The following is a 21,417-nucleotide window of genomic DNA, read 5'->3' on the forward strand; positions in this document are numbered from 1 at the left end:
TCAATGCTTGCCTTCCGTCTCTCCCCTGTGCTCCCTAACTCTCTCCTCTTTTAGTTTCTCCAATGCTTCCCCCACCCCCTCCCTCTCTCACCTGTCCACTCTTTTTGTCAAACCTCTCTCACATCCTATCTCTCTCACCTCTCTTAATCTCTCTCTCTTTCCCTAGTCTCTCATTCCTCATATCTCTATGCTCTCAATCTCTTTTCCAACACTTTCCTCTATCTCTACCTGGCAATGTCTCTATCTCTCTCCCTGATAACCCTTTTGTTCCCTCTCTCCACCTTTCTCTCCCTGACGCTCTCACTCTGGGCCAGATGCACTAAAGCTTCACTAGAAGCTTCAAAAGTGATAAAATGGAGAGTGATAAACAGCCGGCCAATCAGCTCCTACCTGCCATGTCACAGACTGTATTTGAAAAATGTCAGGTAGGAGCTGATTGGCTGGCTGTTTATTACTCTCCATTTTATCACTTTTGAAGCTTAGTGCATCTGGCCCTCTATCTTGATCCCCTCTTTATTTATCTCTCCCTCTTTCACTGGCACCCAACTGTCTCTCCCCCACCTCCCTCTCTCTCTCTCTCTCTCTCTCTCTCTCTTTCAGTCGTTCCCTCTTTCTCCATGAAGCACTGTCTCTCCTGACCATCCCTCTCTCCTCTCTTTTACTCTCTCTCTTTCCCTCACCCTTTTCCTTCTGCCACCTAAGGGTCATTATAGTGACAATAGGGGGTGGGGGGGGCTTTTAAGATTTTGCTATGGTGCCACAAAGTTCTAGTGACACCAATCCTTACGTCAACCTCATTTGATCCTGAGTAACAGCTGCACTGCTGAGTATTAGTAATAGGTTTTAAGAGGAAACAAAGATTATATTTGGATACACAGAGCAACAGCCAATATATATCACATGTAGACAACCTGTGTGTCATCAAATAGTTTTAGAATATATCATTTAGTTTGTGTAGTTAGATTTACACACAGAAATTGCTTAGGGACCTTTTTAAAAAATAATTAATTATTAAACTAGCGTATCATTTATGTCGTTTCCACCTTCAGACCCAAGTTTTCCCTCCTGCAGCTTGTACAACAAACATACTCCACCTAGTGAAAACGTACCAGCAAAACTCCTAACTGTCAGTTTTCAAACACAGCTGGTGCGTTATCACTTTCCACTTTACCCAGAGGCTTAGGGAGGGCGGAGCCAGTGGAGCTCACGCTCCAGGCGCAGATTGGTGGAATGGCGCCGCCGGCCCGCCCATACTAATAGTACTAGTGGGCAGCGTGCGCCGACGGCACCGCTGCCCTGCCCGGCGCCTGCCTCCCGCCCTGCTCACCCGGTCCAAACGTCACGGACGGTGAGGACGGGCGGCTGACTTACTGGTCTCTAAGTTGCTGCTGCTGCTCGGGCCGGCTTCCGGGCAGCGCAGCAGAACTCTACTCCAGACTCTTTCCAGTCACCTGCCCATGCTACCCTCCTCCCTGGCTACAGCAGCGCACATCAGCCATCCCAAGCGCTGGCTGTAGCCTGGAGGAGGAGAAGGTTTCTGCTGCCGCACGTGACGCCCTGGCCCTGCTGTAATCATTATTCAAGGTGAAGGTGAATTTTTTTTTCTTTTTTTTTATACAGCTAATTAATGGTGTTATAAACATGGTGTTAGAAATTTGGGGTTTGGGGGATTGGTGGGCCCGGGGGGGAAGAGGGGGGGGGGGCAGCAGATTCCGTTACAGGGTCTTACTGTATATAGCGTAGCAGATTCCCTTACAGTGTCTTATATAGCGCAGAAGATTCTGTCACAGCGTCTTATATAACGCAGAAGATTCCCTTACAGTGTCTTATATAGCGCAGCAGATTCCCTTACAGTGTCTTATATAGCGCAGAAGATTCCGTTACAGTGTCTTATATAGCGCAGAAGATTCCGTTACAGTGTCTTATATAGCGCAGCAGATTCCGTTACAGTGTCTTATAGCGCAGAAGATTCCATCACAGCGTCTTATATAGCGCAGAAGATTCCATTACAGTGTCTTATATAGCGCAGAAGATTCCATTACAGTGTCTTATATAGCACAGCAGATTCAGTTACAGTGTCTTATATAGCGCAGCAGATTCCGTTACAGTGTCTTATATAGCGCAGAAGATTCCGTCACAGCATCTTATATAGCGCAGCAGATTCCGTTACAGTGTCTTATATAGCGCAGCAGATTCCGTTACAGTGTCTTATAGCGCAGAAGATTCCATCACAGCATCTTATATAGCGCAGCAGATTCCGTTACAGCGTCTTATATAGCGCAGAAGATTCCGTTACAGTGTCTTATACAGCGCGGCAGATTCTGTTACAGTGTCTTATATAGCGCGACAGATTCCCTTACAGTGTCTTATATAGCGCAGCAGATTCCCTTACAGTGTCTTATAGCGCAGCAGATTCCCTTACAGTGTCTTATATAGTGCAGCAGATTCCGTTACAGTGTCTTATAGCGCAGAAGATTCCGTTACAGTGTCTTATATAGCGCAGCAGATTCCGTTACAGTGTCTTATATAGCGCAGCAGATTCCGTTACAGTGTCTTATATAGCGCAGCAGATTCCGTTACAGTGTCTTATATAGCGCAGCAGATTCCGTTACAGCGTCTTATATAGCGCAGCAGATTCCGTTACAGTGTCTTATATAGTGCACCAGATTCCGTTACAGTGTCTTATATAGCGCAGCAGATTCCGTTACAGCGTCTTATATAGCGCAGCAGATTCCGTCAGTGTCTTATATAGTGCACCAGATTCCGTCAGTGTCTTATATAGCGCAGCAGATTCCGTTACAGCGTCTTATATAGCGCAGCAGGTTCCATCACAGTGTCTTATAGCGCAGAAGATTCCATCACAGCATCTTATATAGCGCAGCAGATTCCGTTACAGCGTCTTATATAGCGCAGAAGATTCCGTTACAGTGTCTTATAGCGCAGAAGATTCCGTTACAGTGTCTTATATAGCGCAGCAGATTCCGTTACAGTGTCTTATATAGCGCAGCAGATTCCGTTACAGTGTCTTATATAGCGCACCAGATTCCGTTACAGTGTCTTATATAGCGCAGCAGATTCCGTTACAGCGTCTTATATAGCGCAGCAGATTCCGTTACAGTGTCTTATATAGTGCACCAGATTCCGTTACAGCGTCTTATATAGCGCAGCAGATTCCGTTACAGCGTCTTATATAGCGCAGCAGATTCCGTCAGTGTCTTATATAGTGCACCAGATTCCGTCAGTGTCTTATATAGCGCAGCAGATTCCGTTACAGCGTCTTATATAGCGCAGCAGGTTTCATTACAGTGTCTTATAGCGCAGAAGATTCCATCACAGCATCTTATATAGCGCAGCAGATTCCGTTACAGCGTCTTATATAGCGCAGAAGATTCCGTTACAGTGTCTTATACAGCGCGGCAGATTCTGTTACAGTGTCTTATATAGCGCGACAGATTCCCTTACAGTGTCTTATAGCGCAGCAGATTCCCTTACAGTGTCTTATATAGCGCAGCAGATTCCGTTACAGTGTCTTATAGCGCGGAAGATTCCGTTACAGTGTCTTATATAGCGCAGCAGATTCCGTTACAGTGTCTTATATAGCGCAGCAGATTCCGTTACAGTGTCTTATATAGCGCAGCAGATTCCGTTACAGTGTCTTATATAGCGCAGCAGATTCCGTTACAGCGTCCTATATAGCGCAGCAGATTCCGTTACAGTGTCTTATAAAGTGCACCGGATTCCGTCAGTGTCTTATATAGCGCAGCAGATTCTGTTACAGCGTCTTATATAGCGCAGCAGATTCCGTTACAGTGTCTTATATAGCACAGCAGAGTCTGTTACAGCATCTTATATAGCGCAGCAGATTCTGTTACAGCGTCTTATATAGCGCAGCAGATTCTGTTACAGCGTGTTACAGAGCCCACAGTGATGGGGAGGCGCTGTGTAAGTGTGGGCGCCGGGGGTCTGTGGGGCTATTGTAATGTCGATGCCGGATGAACTGCAAATGTATGTTTACATTTGTGGCTCCTCCCCCGAACTGGGTGATTAGCGCGCCCCCAGCCAATCAGGAGCAGAGTTTTTCCAAAACTCTGTCCTAATTGGTTGGGGCCGGGCCAATCCCCCAGTTCAGACGAGGAGCCAAGAATATAAACAAACATTTTTTGGCTTGTCCTGTCCATGGGGGCATTTTCAAGGCTTCTGCCAAATATGCATGGAAAACAAGGAGTATTTTCCAGCCGTATTTTCGGGTGAAGTACCACATAGTAAATTTGGAATCACCATTCAAATAAATGGTGATTCATATTCGTATTCTTTCTATGGCGGATGCATTCGTGTTCCGGAATAGGAATACACCTGTCAGAAGAATACGAATGCCCGTATACTTTGTAAATTCTAAAAAACGAATTGGAGGCCGAATACGACTACGAAAATGCCTATTCGTAGCCATTCGTATTTTAGTAAATTTCCCCCTATGATATGCAATTCAAAACGAAGAAGTCTGTTATACTTCTCATATAATCTAATGTAATTGGTATCATACAATGAATTGCTTTGTAGAACACAAAAAAAAACATGTCATCATATATCATCTGATAGAACTTAATAACTAAAAAAAGACATAAAGGCATTTCATTAAAAAACATGAATCATTGTTACATTATTATTTCTGAGTATTAAACGTTTATATTAACCCACAGTACTTTGGTGGTAATTCAGACCTGATTGCATGGCTGCGAATTTGCACAGTGGCTGATTATTGATAGACTGTGCATGCATACAACCCGTAGTACACATGCTGGAGGTTATCCTGCGATGAAAGCCTGCTACTTTTTTTATTCTCTGGCTGTTCCCATGGTGACTGACAGGAGGTAGGCGTCTGTGGGTTATAATTGGAGTGCCCAAAAAACCCACAGGTGTCCCAGAAAAAAACGCTGGGAGTGACATGGAAAATGCAGGTGTGCGTAAGCGTTTTAGGGAGGGTGTGTAACATCAGCAACAGGCAGGGCCGGCGCCACCACTAGGCAGCTCTAGGCATTTGCCTAGGGCGCCGGCCACTGGAGGGAGGTGAGCGGAGATGCTAGCAGGAGCAGGCAGGGGTGTCCGTGCCGCGGGGGTACCATTACCTGCGGCGCTGTGTCCGTTCCGCCATCTGGCAGGAACGGGCAGGGGTGTCCGTGCCGCGGGGTACCTGCGGCACTGTGTATTAAGCTGTCGGCTGTGGCGGCGGGGTCCCTGCAGTGATTAGCAAATAACTAGTGCTATTTGGCGGACGGGCGGCGGCGCGGGTGAGATTCAGCCAATCAGCGTGCGGTAAGTGTTTTCAAAATCAGAAGCACTTCCCGCGCCGCCGCCAGGCCGCCGGATAGCTTAATGCACAGCGCCGCAGATATCCCCACGGCACGGACACCCCTGCCCGCTCCTGCCAGACGGCGCAGCAGGTACCCCTCAGTCCCCACCCCCCCCTCCCCCGCCTTGGGTGCTCCGGTGCCTTGCATGCCTGTTTTCATCGCAGCCACCGAATAAGTCACTTGCTGCTCGGAGCCTGCGATGAGTGTTGTTCAGTGGAAAAATCATTCTATGGTGAGTCTGTTACGAACGGTTTTGAACATTTTTGCATGGCTGCGAATAGATGTGTGATCTATTTACACAGCGAGTGCATTATTTAAGAAGGTGGGATTTCACTGTAGCGGGGCGGCGTCTACTCGTTGCAAACTTGTGGTTATGTGATCCGGTCTGAATTACCCCCATTATACAGGCTTCATCTTTGCTAAATAGGAGCTGCCATCTCTCCACAAGAACTGTGCAGTGCAGTAGTGAAAAATAATTGCATTTATCATGTTAAATGTATTTTTTTTTTTTTTACAGAATGTTTGCTGTATAATACACAAAAGAAGCTATTTGGAAAACACCCTAGTGCATTGTATTAGGACAGCAGCTAACAATCCCTACTGTTACTTATATATCAGATGTTTTGTTTCTGTTCACACATGTATATACAGTTTGTGTGTTGCCCATCTCCAAACAATAAAGAAAAAGGTAAAGCAATACAATGCTTAAAAATAAAAAAATAAAAGAGTAAAAATCCAAACTACAGAATAGTGTTGTTTTGTCAGCTAATCCCGGAGTTACATCAGACATTGAGGGGCGAAGTGTGATCAGATTTTTGCGTGTTAAGGGCACATCAGCAGCTGAAATTCAATGCCAACTTGTCGAGAAGTATGGTGATAACCTGTCACGGAAGCAGGCAGGGACGGATTGGTAATAACAGCCTTCAAGAAGATTCCCGGTGAGCTGGTGCACCTGTAGAGCCACATGTGGCCGGGAGAGAGTATAGGATGAAAGATGGTGATGTCAGTGTGTTTAGGGTATAGAAGGTGCCAGTAAGGGGACCACTTTTTGGATTTTTTTCCAGGGCTACTTAAAATTTCCAATCCACCCCAGACATCAGGGAAGAGCATTGTAGTGGAATTAGCATAAACTCGCAGCCACAACTGCAGGAAGAAACCAGGGGCAGAATGTAATGCCGCCCGAGTTCGGCGGCAGTGCGGGATGCCGGACAAACTCTGACTTTTTTTAAAGGGGCAATCACTTACAAGGCAAAACCTAATATGTGATTGCCCCTTTAAAAACCATTTGAGTAAGGACTGTGTCCTGCACCGCTGCCGAACTCGGGTGCCATTACATTTCACCCAAGGACTGATGCAACTGTGTCCAACTTAGAATTATGCCCTATGAGGAGGAATCCTGCCACTTTAAGCAACTCCACCCCTCAACAGACCCCATCTCCATGAGGACTGCTTCCTAAAATTTTCCGGGCTGGTTTTCCATCTCAATCCGTCCCTGGAATCAGGTTTTGGTTTGATGCATGGCCTTTGATAATGGCAGAACAGATGTGCGGGTAGATGGTGCTACCTGTGCGAGGTACTTGACAATTCTTCCTACAGCCTTGTCCTGGCACAAAGTGATTTCTATCTCTATGGACCCTTGAAGAAGTACCTGGGTGGAACACATGGTTAAGTTCAGCAAGCTGTCATGTCCTGGCTTCAGGCGCTTAACACTGACATATTACACACTGTGGGCTGGATACCACATGATATATATATATATATATGTTACTGGGCACAACAGCTTCACCAACGATCCGGGGCACCGTCAGGAACACACAGCCCACGCCGTGGATGTATCCAGGATGTATTATGTACCCCACAATCTTTGCAGCTTATCTAAATTCCAAATTGTCAAAGATCCATTTCAACAAATGTCCAGCAAATCACCTAGCCCCCATTATATATGTGGATTGTGCCTGATACATTTACAATTTTTTTTTATTATTGTTGTTAATAGTAGTAGTAGTAGTAGTAGTAGTAGTAGTAATAGTAGTAGTAGTAGTAGTAGTAGTAGTAGTAGTAGTAGTAGTAGTAGTAGTAGTAGTAGTAGTAGTAGTAGTAGTAAAGAGCCTACTTCCACACTGTTTGTACTCACATTACAGCATACTGGCATTGCAACCCTATAGTGTGTTGGACTATGGCATTATTAAACTACACATATTCTACAAAAGGAGAACTAGTCATCATTGAAGTAGAAAATAGACCCCTTTAGAGATTTATAGAAAAGCACTGTGACTGAGTTGGCGCGATGTTAGATCCCAGGATGGGCTTGTCCTGCCCGCACACATCACCCATAGACCAGTGACATCCTCATTGCTGCCTGAGCATGCTGCACAGGGACAGCAGACAATAGCAGGACAGCGGGATCCCATGTAACAACACATGGCCGGTGTGTGGGCAAGTTCACAGTTCAGCTCAGTGAAATGATGGGGGAGTTTTCATCTCTCCAGAAACAAAGGTGCAGGGCTCCTAGCCTATGAGCGGCGATTCCCCCGAGTCCTGAGTGCACCAATACACTGCCTGGGTCCCCATTACATAACACATTGGGAGATCAGCAGCAGCAGCATGTCACAGAGCACTTTCCCTGTATCTGCTAGTACACAATAAACACACAGGACTTTCCTTTTCCCCAGTAATGCTGGAAGCAGCATGGACAGGGGAGCTGGAGCTGGGCTACAAAACAAAAATAAATAAATAAATACAATTAAAATATCAGTTAACATTTCAGTGCAAACTGGTTGCACATTAGCACTTTGTCAGCCCCCCTTTAACAAATAAATAAATGACTTGTCTCCTTTAGAAAGCGTGTGCCCACAGGAAATGGCCCTCCATGGCAATAAAACCATTATTTTTAAATGGCATCTCTCCTTTTACTGATGTGTATCCCCCACTGTGTGCGAAGGTCCTAGTGGTCCCCGGGGATTGCAAGGGGGTTGCTGCTGTAGCACTAGCAGCACAAGTGGTCATCAGATCTGATCACACCCTCAATACCTTCCCCAGCAGCCCAGCACCTCCCACTTACACTCTTTTTATAGAGCTCCCCTCTCTAAATCTCAGGTTACTCGGGTAAGAGTTTGCAGACCTGCAGCTTCTTTCTTTTTACTTTTTTTTTTTTCCTATATATTTTTGTTCCTGTGCCTGCAGCCTGTGCAGAGACATCCAGCCCCAGCCATTGGATTGGGCAGCCTGTCCTGACACACATCACTGTGCTGAGTGCTGCGGGACGTGTTGCAACAGATGGTTGGGGTTAGAGTGTGTCATCACATTGGAGTGGGGATTAGGGCAGAAAGGCTGCATTGCTGGAGCTGTGTGGTCTCCTGCAAGTGATCTGCAAGGAAGAGGAGCAAGGGGGACAACAAGGATCTCTCTTGTCTGTTCAGGTATAGTCAAACATCATGCTATTCTGCTTGTTGCCATGTGTGTGTGTATGTGTGTGCTTGTCAGCCACTGCTGCCTTATCAATGCTGTTATTGTGCTTGATCGATAACCCCGAGAAAGAGAGAAGGGGGGGGGGGGGTAGAGAGAGAGAGGGGTGCTGCATAAACCCTCACTTTGCTGAGCACAGACTCACACTTCCCCCCATGAAGCTGTAAGCAGGGCTTTAAACTGATCTTGGGGTTACCTGATCTCCCCCCTTATGACATAGCCTCCAGCAGCAGGAGAGTTAATTCAGGATACTCTAGATTGTATCATGTGATTTTTAAGGGTTAAAAAAAAACCACTTGTTGTATCCAGGAAGAAATGCTGTGGATGTGCCCAGTGCTTTCTCAGAAGACTTTCTAGGAAATACTGTATCTTGCCCTGATGCAGGGGCTGCAATACCCACTGTAAAGGCAAGAGCAGATCTGTTGCTTAAAGGTGAATTATTGCTACATGGAAGAACACATTTTTAGAAAACCCCAAATTAAATTCTAGAAGAGATAAAAACATTGTATTCGATGTATTCAAATCTGCACGGAATGGCATGATCCATGGAGCTTGCACTCTATCGCTATGTAGTGTGGCACAGGTGTTGGCTAGCACAGTACCTGTAGTGTGTAGTTTAAGTGATTATTATTTCTCTGTAAGGAAAGTTCATAGGTAAATTCCCCACCAGGACATTTGGATGGAGAGGAAATAGCTGTTGGTGTTGCATATCATGAATAGTGTTCTACCCCAAATCACAAATAACCAGACACAATTGTACTCATGGTGTATAGCACAAACAAACCCTATTACAATGCCAGATTCTTGTTTCCTAATTTGATATCAGTAATTGGGGCTCTCATATCCTTGATTGCATTGCTGATTGCTTTGCTTTGATGTCCATGTATTCATTGTCACATTGTAACAATGTTACCTGACTTAATTCATTTAAAAGTGACTGTGTACATTAGGTAGGTGTTGTGTCTTGCTAGTCAGGGTATGGTGGTACTAAATCCCTAAGGTTTCATTATCCAGAAATAACACTGGATGAATAAATGGACCGTAGCACATTACCTGAGCTTTGCAGGTAATCCAGCTGTATTATTTATGCCTGTCATTGGATATGCCTGCATGTGCTCCTTGCTGTTTGTCAGGGCTTGTTTCACTATGGCTTAGGGGCTACTTCTGATTGCTCTGCGAGTTAGGATAAAAAAAAATGTTACTGGTGTTCTAAAACAGATTTTTTTTTTAAAATGATTTCTCAACTTTACGAACAGAAAAGCGATCCGCTTTATTAACATGAATAGTCACAATAAGTTCTTGTAGATTTCAATTCTGTGTAATGCAATCTAGAGCGGTAGGTGACAGTTGATCTTATCCCAAGAGTTCTATCTATCACTATTGTGTTATGGCAGAATTATAAACTTGGCAACTTGTTTTTAAATTTTGCGGAGGGTATTTATCAAAGCTTGGGGAGAGATAAAATTGTGAGAGGTAAAGCAGTAGTCAGTGAGTTACTACCTATCTTTTACAGGCTATTGGGGTAATTCAGACCGGCTCAGTGTGGGCAGAATTTGCTACCCCGGCTGATTGTTGGGGATTGATCATGCGTGCACATGGGCATGTGCAAACCCCCAGAGCGAATGCCTCCATCAAGTTTCACACTCGCCGGGGCTTCCGCTCATCAATGGGTGGATAGTAGGCGGGCGTAGGGGAACGTCCAGCGTGTTATGGGCACGCCCATATAAATTATGGGTGTACCCTTGCGAACAAAGGCGTGTCGATGTACGCTTGGGGCAGGCGGCTAATGTCACATGATCTCAGCGCCCGCCCCCATTTTGCCCAACTCTGCCAAGGATAAAAATTCACTCAGCGGTGTTGACCTGCTCGGTAGGCAGCGAATATACACTGAATCTGGCCCTGTGTTTGAAAAATGATAGGTGCTGATTGATTGGTACTCTATCTCTCACAATTTTATCTCTCTTCAAGCTTTGATAAATACCCCCAATGTATTAGTTTTTGTGAAGCTCTACTGAATTCAGTACTGATGACATATAAGTATGCTAATGACTGTTGTTACTTGAAATGGGATCCAAGGTGTTTAATTTCCTCCAGAAGGTCTGCAGAATTTTTGATTTACAAAATGTAGATATTTGCATACTGTGAGCTGAGACTGTTGGTGGCTTCTTATAACCTTGTCTATCTGATAAATTGTACATTTAAAAGAAGAAGAAGGCCAATACTTACAATAATAGACTGTCAAGATGCAAGGAACTTGTTGAGACACTTTACATTTGTGACATCACAAAGGAAAAGTGCCTCATTTATTTATTACCAGTTATTTATATAGCGCACACATATTCCGCAGCGCTGTACAGAGAATATTTGAACATGACCATCAGTCTCTGCCCAATCTATAGTCCCTATGTACGCACACACATTCATTCTAGGGGTAATTTTGTTGGGAGCCAATTAACCTACCAGTATATTTTTGGAATGTGGGAGGAAACCGGAGTACCCGGAGGAAACCCACACAGGCACAGGGAGAATATACAAACTCCACACAGTTAGAGCCATGGTGGGAATCGAACCCATGACCTCAGTGCTGCGAGGCAGTAATGCTAACCATTACACCATCCGTACTGCCCCTCGTACCCCTATTAAACATATTTCCTAGTGACTTCATAAATTATCATGAGTCTTATTTCAGTGTTCCAAATCAATACCACCTCATCTGCATGTAAGCCATGGGCACACATTCAAATGATTGCTTAGAAAATTAATCTTAACTGCAATCAAACCGCACTGTACATGCCAAAAGTACTGTGTGAGTTCTTCCACTTGTTGCTGTAGTACAAGTCTGCATTCTATCCTAGTTATCTCTGTTACATACTGTGCTCAGCAAAGCAAGGTTAGGAAGCCTGCCAGCGTGAATGATTTTGATTGATATTTAAAAGTGTGCGGATTTGTCGATGAATTAAAAAAACAGAACAGATACATTTACAGACAAATATTTAAACTCTCATTAAAACAAAGATCTGAACTTGAGTTATCACTGGCAATCATACTAGCTGCTAAATCCTAGACCACAGAGAAACGTCAGTTATAAGCAGCTGATTTAATGGAGTTTGTTTTAAAGTGTAATTAGAAGCTTAGATTACTGCACAATAGCCACGTTTTTAAATCTGGTACAAAAAAATCACCTCAGGATCATGACTGCAGCTCTTATTTTTGCCTATTTACAGAGTTGGAAAGTATTTTGTTACTGCCGTCGTTTGCAAATATAAAATACACACTATCCGTAATCAAAAGATATAATTATAAGTTTCTGTGGTATTTCAGTTCGTGATATGGCATTATTATATCTTAAGTCTCTGTCAATCATACTTAGGAAGCACAGATTGGGTTTCAGAAAGCGCCCTGCAGTTCCCTGACACTGATATATGACACAAAATATGGAAGATCAGGAAGATTATGTATTTAATACTACAAAACACTTCAGGATTCCATTTATGCCCGAAGTAAAACTTTTGCAACGCGACTTTGCGGACGTGCCGTATTGATGCATTCTGGTACTGCTGAAGTTCTGAATATATAGGGGGAAATTTTCTAAGATGGGAGTTCTGTTTGAAATGGAATGTTGCTATGGGAAACCAATCAGCTTCTATTCCTTTCTAAAATGTGTTAACTAAATAAGAAGTAGATTCTGATTGGTTGCCCGTGGCAACATCCCATCTGAAATAGAACTCCCATCTTAGTAAATTAACCCCTTAGTTCCTTTTTCTGCCATTTTGCAATGCTCAAATGCCATCAGCGAGGTGCAAGGGCTACTAGCTAATAATACCTAGTAGAAAGCTAGCAGGTTGAAAGATCACTTCTCACATATTTTCAGATTTGACTACTTCAAAATGTAAAAAAAAAATAAAATGTAAATGTTAATTACATTTTTTTTTTAAATTTTAAGATTTTAATTTTTTTTTTTTCAAACAGATTTTGCTGTAGATCAGTGCTGGTCTACTTTGTTATTTTGTTTTTTAACTGGAATCTGAAATGTATGCATATATAGAATTAACCATTAGCAATTAACTTTGATCTACCCCAAGTTCTAAAATAAGGGCTAGTTCATACACACATGCATCGGGGAAAAGGTTAAATAATAAGTACGAAAACGTATGTGCAGGTTAATGATGTGGTTGAAATACATTTCCCGTGCTCTGGTAAATAACTCACAAATAGCTCCCTTACCAACAGATACATAGGTCTACTAGTGCACCCTATAAGTAATAGGGCATACTGATTCCTAATATTTAATATGCTGCATTCGCCGGAATAGCGGAGATGATGTTTCTTTGTCATATTCTTGTTTTTTGGCTTTAATCATGAGTAAAAAGTGCAAAACTTCCCTAAATGTAAATGCCTGGCTAATTACTAGGGGTTTTCTTTTTGCACCGATTTGTAGCACTCTGCTAAAGCTGGCCATGAGAACTTGTAAAAACATGGACTACTGTATACTGTGAGTGTAATAGTGATCTAGGCTGTAATGTATTTTGCAGTTCTGTTCTAGTCACAATGCTTAATAATGGTGGATTTATATAATAATAATAATAATAATAATAATAATAATAATAATAATAATAATAATAATAATGTTAATGAAGCACATGGATGGAACCTTAGGAAATGTTGGGAAGTAGTAGGAAATGTTGGGCAGTAGTTGGTGCAGGTATTGATTGATATTTAGCCAACATGTGGGTGCATGCTCTCAGACGATATATCACATGTAAAAAAATGGCACATTAAGTGCCAATCTTATCAAGCTCCCCCGGGGAGCTGCCGGGAAAGCTCAGGGGGAAGTCGGGGGCGACTTGTCCTCAGGGGGGCCTTTAGGGTGCCTTGAGGAACAAGTTTCGGAACCTCTGAAATAGGCAAAAAAAGGACTGCACAACAATAAAGTTTTGTTAAAACCAGTTTTCAAAATCCTATCTTTCTGTTAAATCCCTCTTTTTTAGTTTATTAAATAAATAGTTTGTTGCATATTTACTATCATTGTAAATGAGCAATACGTTTTTACTTGTTCACAAAATCTTATAAGAGGAATATATTTTACTAGTTACTAGTTTCTAGTTACCAGCTTGTCAAAATGACACAGCAACATAACCGTAATGTCAGAATTGCCAATGATTGAATTTTTTCCATACAAAACACTTGAGTCTCCCCCAAAAATGTGAGGACCAGTGTTAGCCTTTTATTATTTAGGATGTTCAATCATTAGAAGTAGCCTGTCAATTTATACGCACATGTGTAGAGCACTGCAAGAAAAGTGAGTGCCAACTTCACTGTGAGGGATGTTCAAAATATCCGCTAAAAATGCCAGCAACGCTCAAATTTGTTACACACATTCAAATAAAAAATGTTGTGTAAAAATAAAAGTGTGCACACTTGAACAGTTTCTATTCACTGTTGGGCATGCCCCCACAATGATGAAAATTGGAGGCTTGGCTCGCAGTCATTGCATTTTCATGAAACCCTTTTTTAAAAGTCAGGCCCCTTCAGATGTCCCCATCATGCAAAATGTTGGGAGGTATGCCTATACATCAATATACGTTGGCCACTTATAAAGAGGTTGAGGTTGGACAGTAATAAAACAGAAAGGTCAGTGACAAAGTTTTACCATCTCTATATAGTCCTTTTTATATGGCTAAAGTAAAATAAACTTTACTCTATAGCCTGTAATGGAAGTGCAGCAATTTGTACAGCATATAGGGCTGCGGAATATGTATGCGCTATATAAGAAACTGTTAATAAATAAACAAATATAGAAGAATATAAAAATATATATCTATATAGTGCAATTGTGCCCTGGACTATCTTGCTCCGGTGGCCTCAAGTTGAGTGATGTCACCCTATGTAGACTCTCGTGAGGTGGACAAGCGGCACTCGGAGACTTGATGAAAGCGAAGTCGTGCTTTATTTTAAGACATCAACGTTTCGGGGCTGATCCTGACGAAGGGGATGAGCCCTGAAACGTTGATGTCTTAAAATAAAGCATGACTTCACTTTCATCAAGTCTTCGAGTGACGCTTGTCCACCTCACGAGAGTAATACCCCCCTCCCACTTTCTGGTGCTCTTGGTTGGAAACTGATTGGCAGGAACGCCATTTACGTTTGTAAAGAGTGATAACAACAATATCACAATCTACCCTCCCAGAATGGCCGGCAGGCTCCCGAAAATCGTGTCCCCCTCCCGGCCCCCCGGAAAGGTGGTCAACCCTCCCAGATACTGGCGGCAACCCCTGAATCTCCCTGGCCGCATCAGTATATTACTGTGATTCGTGGCTTTTAGGGGGCGGGGATTAACATGCACACCGCACCATTTATCCCCGCCTCTTCCTCGAAGACCCGCAAATTGCATGATTTGCCATACTGGGGACCGGGGCTTGATGATGTCTACATCAGGCCCCACCCCCCAAAGTGCTGCTGACAGTCTCCTCTCCGGGCTTCTCCCGGGAGGAGACTTTAAAAGTAGGCAACCCTGCAATATCACTCATTGGGGCAGATGTATTAAGCCTTCAAAAGAGATAAATGCGATGGTGATAAAGAGAGATAAACGTCCAGCCAATCACATTCTAACTACCATGTTACAGGCAGTGTTTGAAAAACATCAGTAACAAGCTGATTGATTGGACGTTTATCTCTCTTTATCACCCTTGCATTTATCTCTTTTTAAGGCTTAATACATCTGCCTCTTAATCGGTACATTTTTACAACATTCTTATTTTATTTTCAGTGGGCTGAATAGTTCAAATCAGCATATTTAAAAAGATCCAATAGAGTTAAACGGCCTGTGTATATCCAATTATTAACGTTAACTCTGCATGTAACATAATAGTGAAGTAATACTGTTTCCAAGTGACTGTTCTAAAATAGTACTGTTAACACATGTCCCCCCATAATGTAGCCAGCGAACTCATATCCAGTTTCCAGGCCTGCGAGGAAAACAAAAAGGAACTTATATGAGCTTTGTTAATAGAATTACAGTAAAGTTGTGTGAACTTAAAAGAAATCAAGTAATTGTCCTCTGTGCAATAAATAGAGCAGTTAAATACCTCTGTGCCTCTGGGGAAGTCCAGCTTGTTGTCAAAGTGTAATTTACTGTTCCAGGTGGTGAACACTCGAAAATATTTATGGTGGGTTCAGCATTCCATATATGCGTTATATGTGCTACTACTGGCAAGGGTGTAAACAGCCTATGCACATGTACATACAATGTTCTTTTGATTCCATTACAGTAAAAGGTCCCTAAACACATTTTCATTTTCTATTTCAATTACTATTTGCATTGTTATGTAAATGCATGATCAAAGACCTAGATGCCTGTAGTTTCCACACACTGGCACTTGCAAGTGATTGACAAGCCCAGGGGCAAACTTGTCGGGGAGAGCGGAATACCAGCTAGCAGCACTCTTTCCTAGGTCATTCAGCCGCTGGTCACATCTCGCTGGGTGGCTCTGGTCTGTGAGATGGATGGCTCTTAGGACTGGGAAGAAGGACGTATGACCTGACAACTTATTGAAAAAATAACAAGAGGGCATTAAAATAGAAAAAAAACATTTAATAGGAACCACTGATGAGAGGAAGTTTTTATATTTTAGGAATGGTTTTTGCAAGTAAAATTTTAATAAGACACACATACAGAGATGGATTAAAGCTTCCAGGGGCCCTGGGCAACAAAGTCGTGGTGGCGCCCTACCCCACGCCCCCTAAAACAATGCTCTGGCCACCACCCTCTCCAGTGTGCGTTGCCATTGGCAGGCAGGGAAGGAGCAGTGGAGTGCTATCATTGTTGTTCGAGGATAGCTAAACCACCGCCTCAAGCAGCAGCTGTTCTTCGCACCCTACTCCTCCTCATCTTCTTGGGGGACCCCTCAGTGCAGCACGGTCACCACTAGTGGAGTGGAGCGTGTGTGGAGGAGACTAATGAGCCAGCATTGCCATGCCACTGCTTCTGAATACATGCTGCATACAGAGCATTGCTATGCATTCAGAAGCAGCTCTCGGCATACAGACCGTTTGGGTTGGCCCTTTGTGTGTGGGGCACCCTTGGGTGACCTCCCCTGTCCCATGTTGCTCCCTGGTAAAATCAACTCCACATACCAAGGTGGTTTGTACCGTATCTGCATTGTAAGTTAATGGTAGACATAAAACCAAACTCTTTTGGAGAGGTTAGGTCTAGTATGTTAAGGAATACAGGCAGAGAGCTGGAAGAGGTTAATGCAGTGGTCCCCAAACTGTGTGCCATGGCACCCTGGAGTGCCGCAAAGCACTTGCAGGGGTGCAAAGGGTTGGTGGCCCAGGACCAATTCAAATTATTTATGGTCATTTTAATAGATGAAACCAGTGCGTGAGGCTGCCAATGATAAGTTATGTGGACAAACCACCACAACCACATGACAGTACCTATGGATGACGTACCTAAGGGTTACTTATAAACTCAGTTTTCTTAATTGAATAATTTTTTTGTGGAATTTGCAATAAGAAACCTTTGCATTGCGGGCGCAGTGATTCAAAAAAGTTTGGAAACTACTAGTTTAATGGAATGTGATAAAGACAAGATCATAACACCCTCAAGTGTTTTGGTTTGGATTTCACTTTAAATTCTGAATTTTTGAATTTCACTGAATAAAAAACAGCTAAAATCATGTAAGTTTACTAATTCAGAAATCAGAATTCAGATTTAAAATTGATAAAAATTTCGAACCACTGAAAAATATGAACCGGGACTTGGTTCATTTCATATCTGCAAAATTCAGGTGGGTTTGGATTTCTAAAGAACTGATCCACACATTTCTTATTTACATGATATATACTTTACATATATACATAAGTTACGGAGAAAAATTACATTTACAGTTAAGTGTCGAGCTTATTGTCAGAATTATGGTATCTGTAATGGTTTAGTTATATATTTACAAATCAGTGGTCTTCAAAATATCATAGAATGAGGTTCAGTGTTGTATTATATAATGGTTGTGGCTTGTGAATGCTGTTATAATACTTATGATGAAATTGTGTATGGCAGAAGTTGGATTGCATGTACATGGTAGCAGCGGTTGGATTGCATGTGCTTGGTATCAGCAGTTGGATTGCAATTGCATGTGCTTGGTAGCAGAAGTTGGATTGCACAGTAGCAACAGTTGGAATTCATGTACTTGGTAGCAGCAGTTGGATTGCACAGTAGCAGCAGCTGGATTGCATGTACTTGGTAGCAGCAGTTGGATTGCGTGTGCTTGGAAGCAGCATTTGGATTGCACAGTAGCAACAGTTGGATTCATGTTGTTGTTGTTGGTAGCAGCAGTTGGATTGCACAGTAGCAGCAGTTGAATTGCACAGTAGCAACAGTTGGATTCATGTTGTTGTTGTTGGTAGCAGCAGTTGGATTGCACAGTAGCAACAGTTGGATTCATGTTGTTGTTGTTGGTAGCAGCAATTGGATTGCACAGTAGCAGCAGTTGGATTGCACAGTAGCAACAGTTGGATTCATGTTGTTGTTGGTAGCAGCAGTTGGATTGCACAGTAGCAACAGTTGGATTCATGTTGTTGTTGGTAGCAGCAGTTGGATTGCACAGTAGCAGCAGTTGGATTGCATGTACAGTACTTGGTAGCAGCAGTTGGATTGCATGTGCTTGGCATTGTGCAGTATACCAGTTTATGCAGGTGTATCTAGCTCTGCAGTTAGTGGTTCAGAATGGTGCAAAAAGTTTCTGAGGTACAGTGGTTTGCCCCGGCCCATGGTAAGAGTTGCCTGGAGAACTAAATGTTTTGAGATCCAAAAGTTTTATTTTGTTTTTGCAAAGAAAAAATAAAATATGATGAAGTGTAATTTTAGTGGTGTTCCAATCAGTACAGCTCCATTAGGACTAGAATTATATGTATGTGTACCTGTGAATGGAAGATCCCCAAAATACAGAGCACTCTTATCATACATTAAATAAATCCAGCCCAATTTTTTTGTATGAGGTCCCATGCTGCTGGACATTGGGGTGCAGCTCACAGTCTATTGATGCCTCTTACTGTGAAATCCCCCCATCCATCTCCCCTCTCTGCCTCCATATGATATGCTGGCAGTCTAGAACCCTATGGGCTTTATTTTTTAAAAAGCCGCAAACGCAACATTCACAATTAGGGGAATTTTAATTGCCCTAGGAATATCCAATTAAAACCTGATGTCAGCAGTTATCAGGGATTATTTTTTCTCCTGCCTTACAGATTCTGCAACATGGTACTTTAACAAACATTAACAAAGGTATCGGGGAATTTTGGGAATCCAATGCCCTGGGCTTTAAAGTCCAAGGCTACTTCCCGTATCACAGGTAATTGAATTCCCCACCTGAGTGTAAAACCTGTGGTGCTTTACACTGTGAGTGCCGCTTTAAATATGCACCTCCAACCCAATGGGAAGCGACTGTTTCAGAACCTTCCACTTCAGTCTTCTATCTTTCAAACTTTATCTTTCAATCCTAGAACTGTCCCCACATTATATGGGCAGGTGGCAACATGATGTTACATCTACAACTGTGAGAATGTTTTTAAAAAAAAATCAATATTTCTCAAGATATGCAGCACATTATTGCCATAGCACTTCCCTGTAATAGATTAACTAGGGTTCCAAAGATTAGAAATGTACATAGACAGATACCTGCTATGGTAATATATGGTATATTTGCTCACTGTCAGTCACTTATAATGTAAAAAGTTTTAAATGTTTCTCGCACACCATTGGTAAATAGTATTGTAGTATGAATGGGTTAATAATACATCTATGTCATAAGGACTTAGCAGTATTTGGATAAAGCAAGGCTTTATTCTAACCATTAAAACAGGATTGTTGCTGGGCAATGCATCATTAAAAGTCATTTTCATGATGCTTAACGTTCAGTATCACCAAGGCCTTGATCTCTCTCTCCATTTTGGTCATTTGGAAAAATGTATTTTTAATCATTTTAAAACTCAGTCCATTAATTTATCATTGCTGATGGCCAATACTGAAGCTGAATTTCTTGTGCCATAAATCTATAAAGAACTACATGGTATCACCATATACAACACCTGCTCTAATCATTGAACTGCACAGCACCTTGACTATAGGCACAAGGAGTTGATCTTTATCTCAAGTGTTGTAGACCTTTAAATTCACATTCTCTCCAAACTTTGCTATTATTCCATAAGCCTCTCCTCCACTTCCATAAGCCACTATATACGTCACTTAAGGCATTTTATAAGCTCTGGAACCTTCTAGAGGAGGGGTGACCAAACCTGTCCTCAAGATCTACCAACAGTTAATGTTTCTCAGACAACCTGTGGATCTATAGTAGGAATGAATACAGCAGGTTTGAAAATGTGACAGTTAGTAATGACCACAGCTGTGCACCAGCTAGGTGATTTGGAGAATGTGGACCATTGGTAGATCTCAAGGACTGGTTTGGCCAACCCTATTCTAGAGGCAAAACATAGGAAGGCTACTGGCTGCAAATAGCCAATGTCCAGGCTTTGGGCAGCTGTCCAGGGCCCAATGATTCTAGGAGCCTTCAATAAGCGTTAGACTGGGCGCGATGGCATCTGCTTTCCAGGGCTGGTGCCTTTGAAGCTTCTTGGAGGGCAGTTAGAGAATGTTTGAATTTGGTTTTCACCTATTTTGGTAGCTAATTGTTTAATTTATTTATTTCTTTAATATTATATTCTTTGAAACCCTATAAAGCGCCCTGGAAATAGTAAGAGGTTAGCAATTAGTAATGTTAGTTTTTTTTGTATTTAGTATTATATTTCCTACTTGTAGCCTACTCATCTACAGATTTCATCATTGTTATCTCTTCCAAAACAGCTGTTATAACAGCAACATCTGCAATCTATAAGACAGTCCCATAATGCACCAAGTCAAACTGATGGAGCAAATTTATCCAAACTATGATTTATATTTTTTAATCGAGTTCCTTTAAAAAAAAATTTTTTATTGAGTTTTCCTCCGTTATTTATTTAGAAATATAAAAATTGTCCAGGCATGATTGATTATCAGTTTTACCTATTATAAATCAAATAATGTTTGTTCTTTAATGTAGATATGATTGTAAGAATAGAAGAATTATTTCACTAACATTTGCCATAGCGTATGCTATATTAATGCATCCATGTGGGAGGTATATGTTTTCAAGGAAAACAGCTAAGTGCAACTTATAAACATTAGTTAAATATTTAGTTTGGCTATACTAAGTCACGAGGGAGCTGGTAGAATTATAAACAGATTCATATAATTAAAATCCAGACATCCTTTTTACAGCAGAGTGCACTTGTTTGTTTCCTAGTTTACTGCTAGCAAGGAATGTATTAATAGTATATGATGAATACTCTTTTGCAGTTGCCAATTTTTAATTTGAGAGAAATTGTCCGCTCCTGTTTTTGTATTTCAATCCCATTATTCGTTAATATGAGGATACTCAAAAGTAATTTACATTTTGAAAATGAGCCATCATTATTGCATAGTTGTTAAATGTCTATAATTTTCATAGACAGGCTAAAGTACACACTATGGGATATGTGTAGCCAGCGACATTGTGGGTTGAGCCATTATTGG

At 42.1% G+C, this 21,417-nt stretch overlaps 1 protein-coding gene across 2 annotated transcripts in view; it reads left to right on the top strand.

The window, feature by feature from the left end:
- The first annotated feature begins 8,445 nt into the window (after window positions 1-8,445).
- Window positions 8,446-21,417, top strand: part of SULF1 (sulfatase 1) — a 111,923-nt gene continuing 98,951 nt past the window's right edge. For both annotated transcript variants that reach the window (XM_083187223.1, XM_083187226.1), the window contains exon 1: window positions 8,446-8,767. The gene's annotated coding sequence lies outside the window, so the exon portion shown is untranslated. The remainder of the gene's footprint in view (window positions 8,768-21,417) is intronic.

Source organism: Crinia signifera, chromosome 5 (genome assembly GCF_055691185.1).
Source record: "Crinia signifera chromosome 5, ASM5569118v1, whole genome shotgun sequence".
Lineage (NCBI taxonomy): Eukaryota > Metazoa > Chordata > Amphibia > Anura > Myobatrachidae > Crinia > Crinia signifera.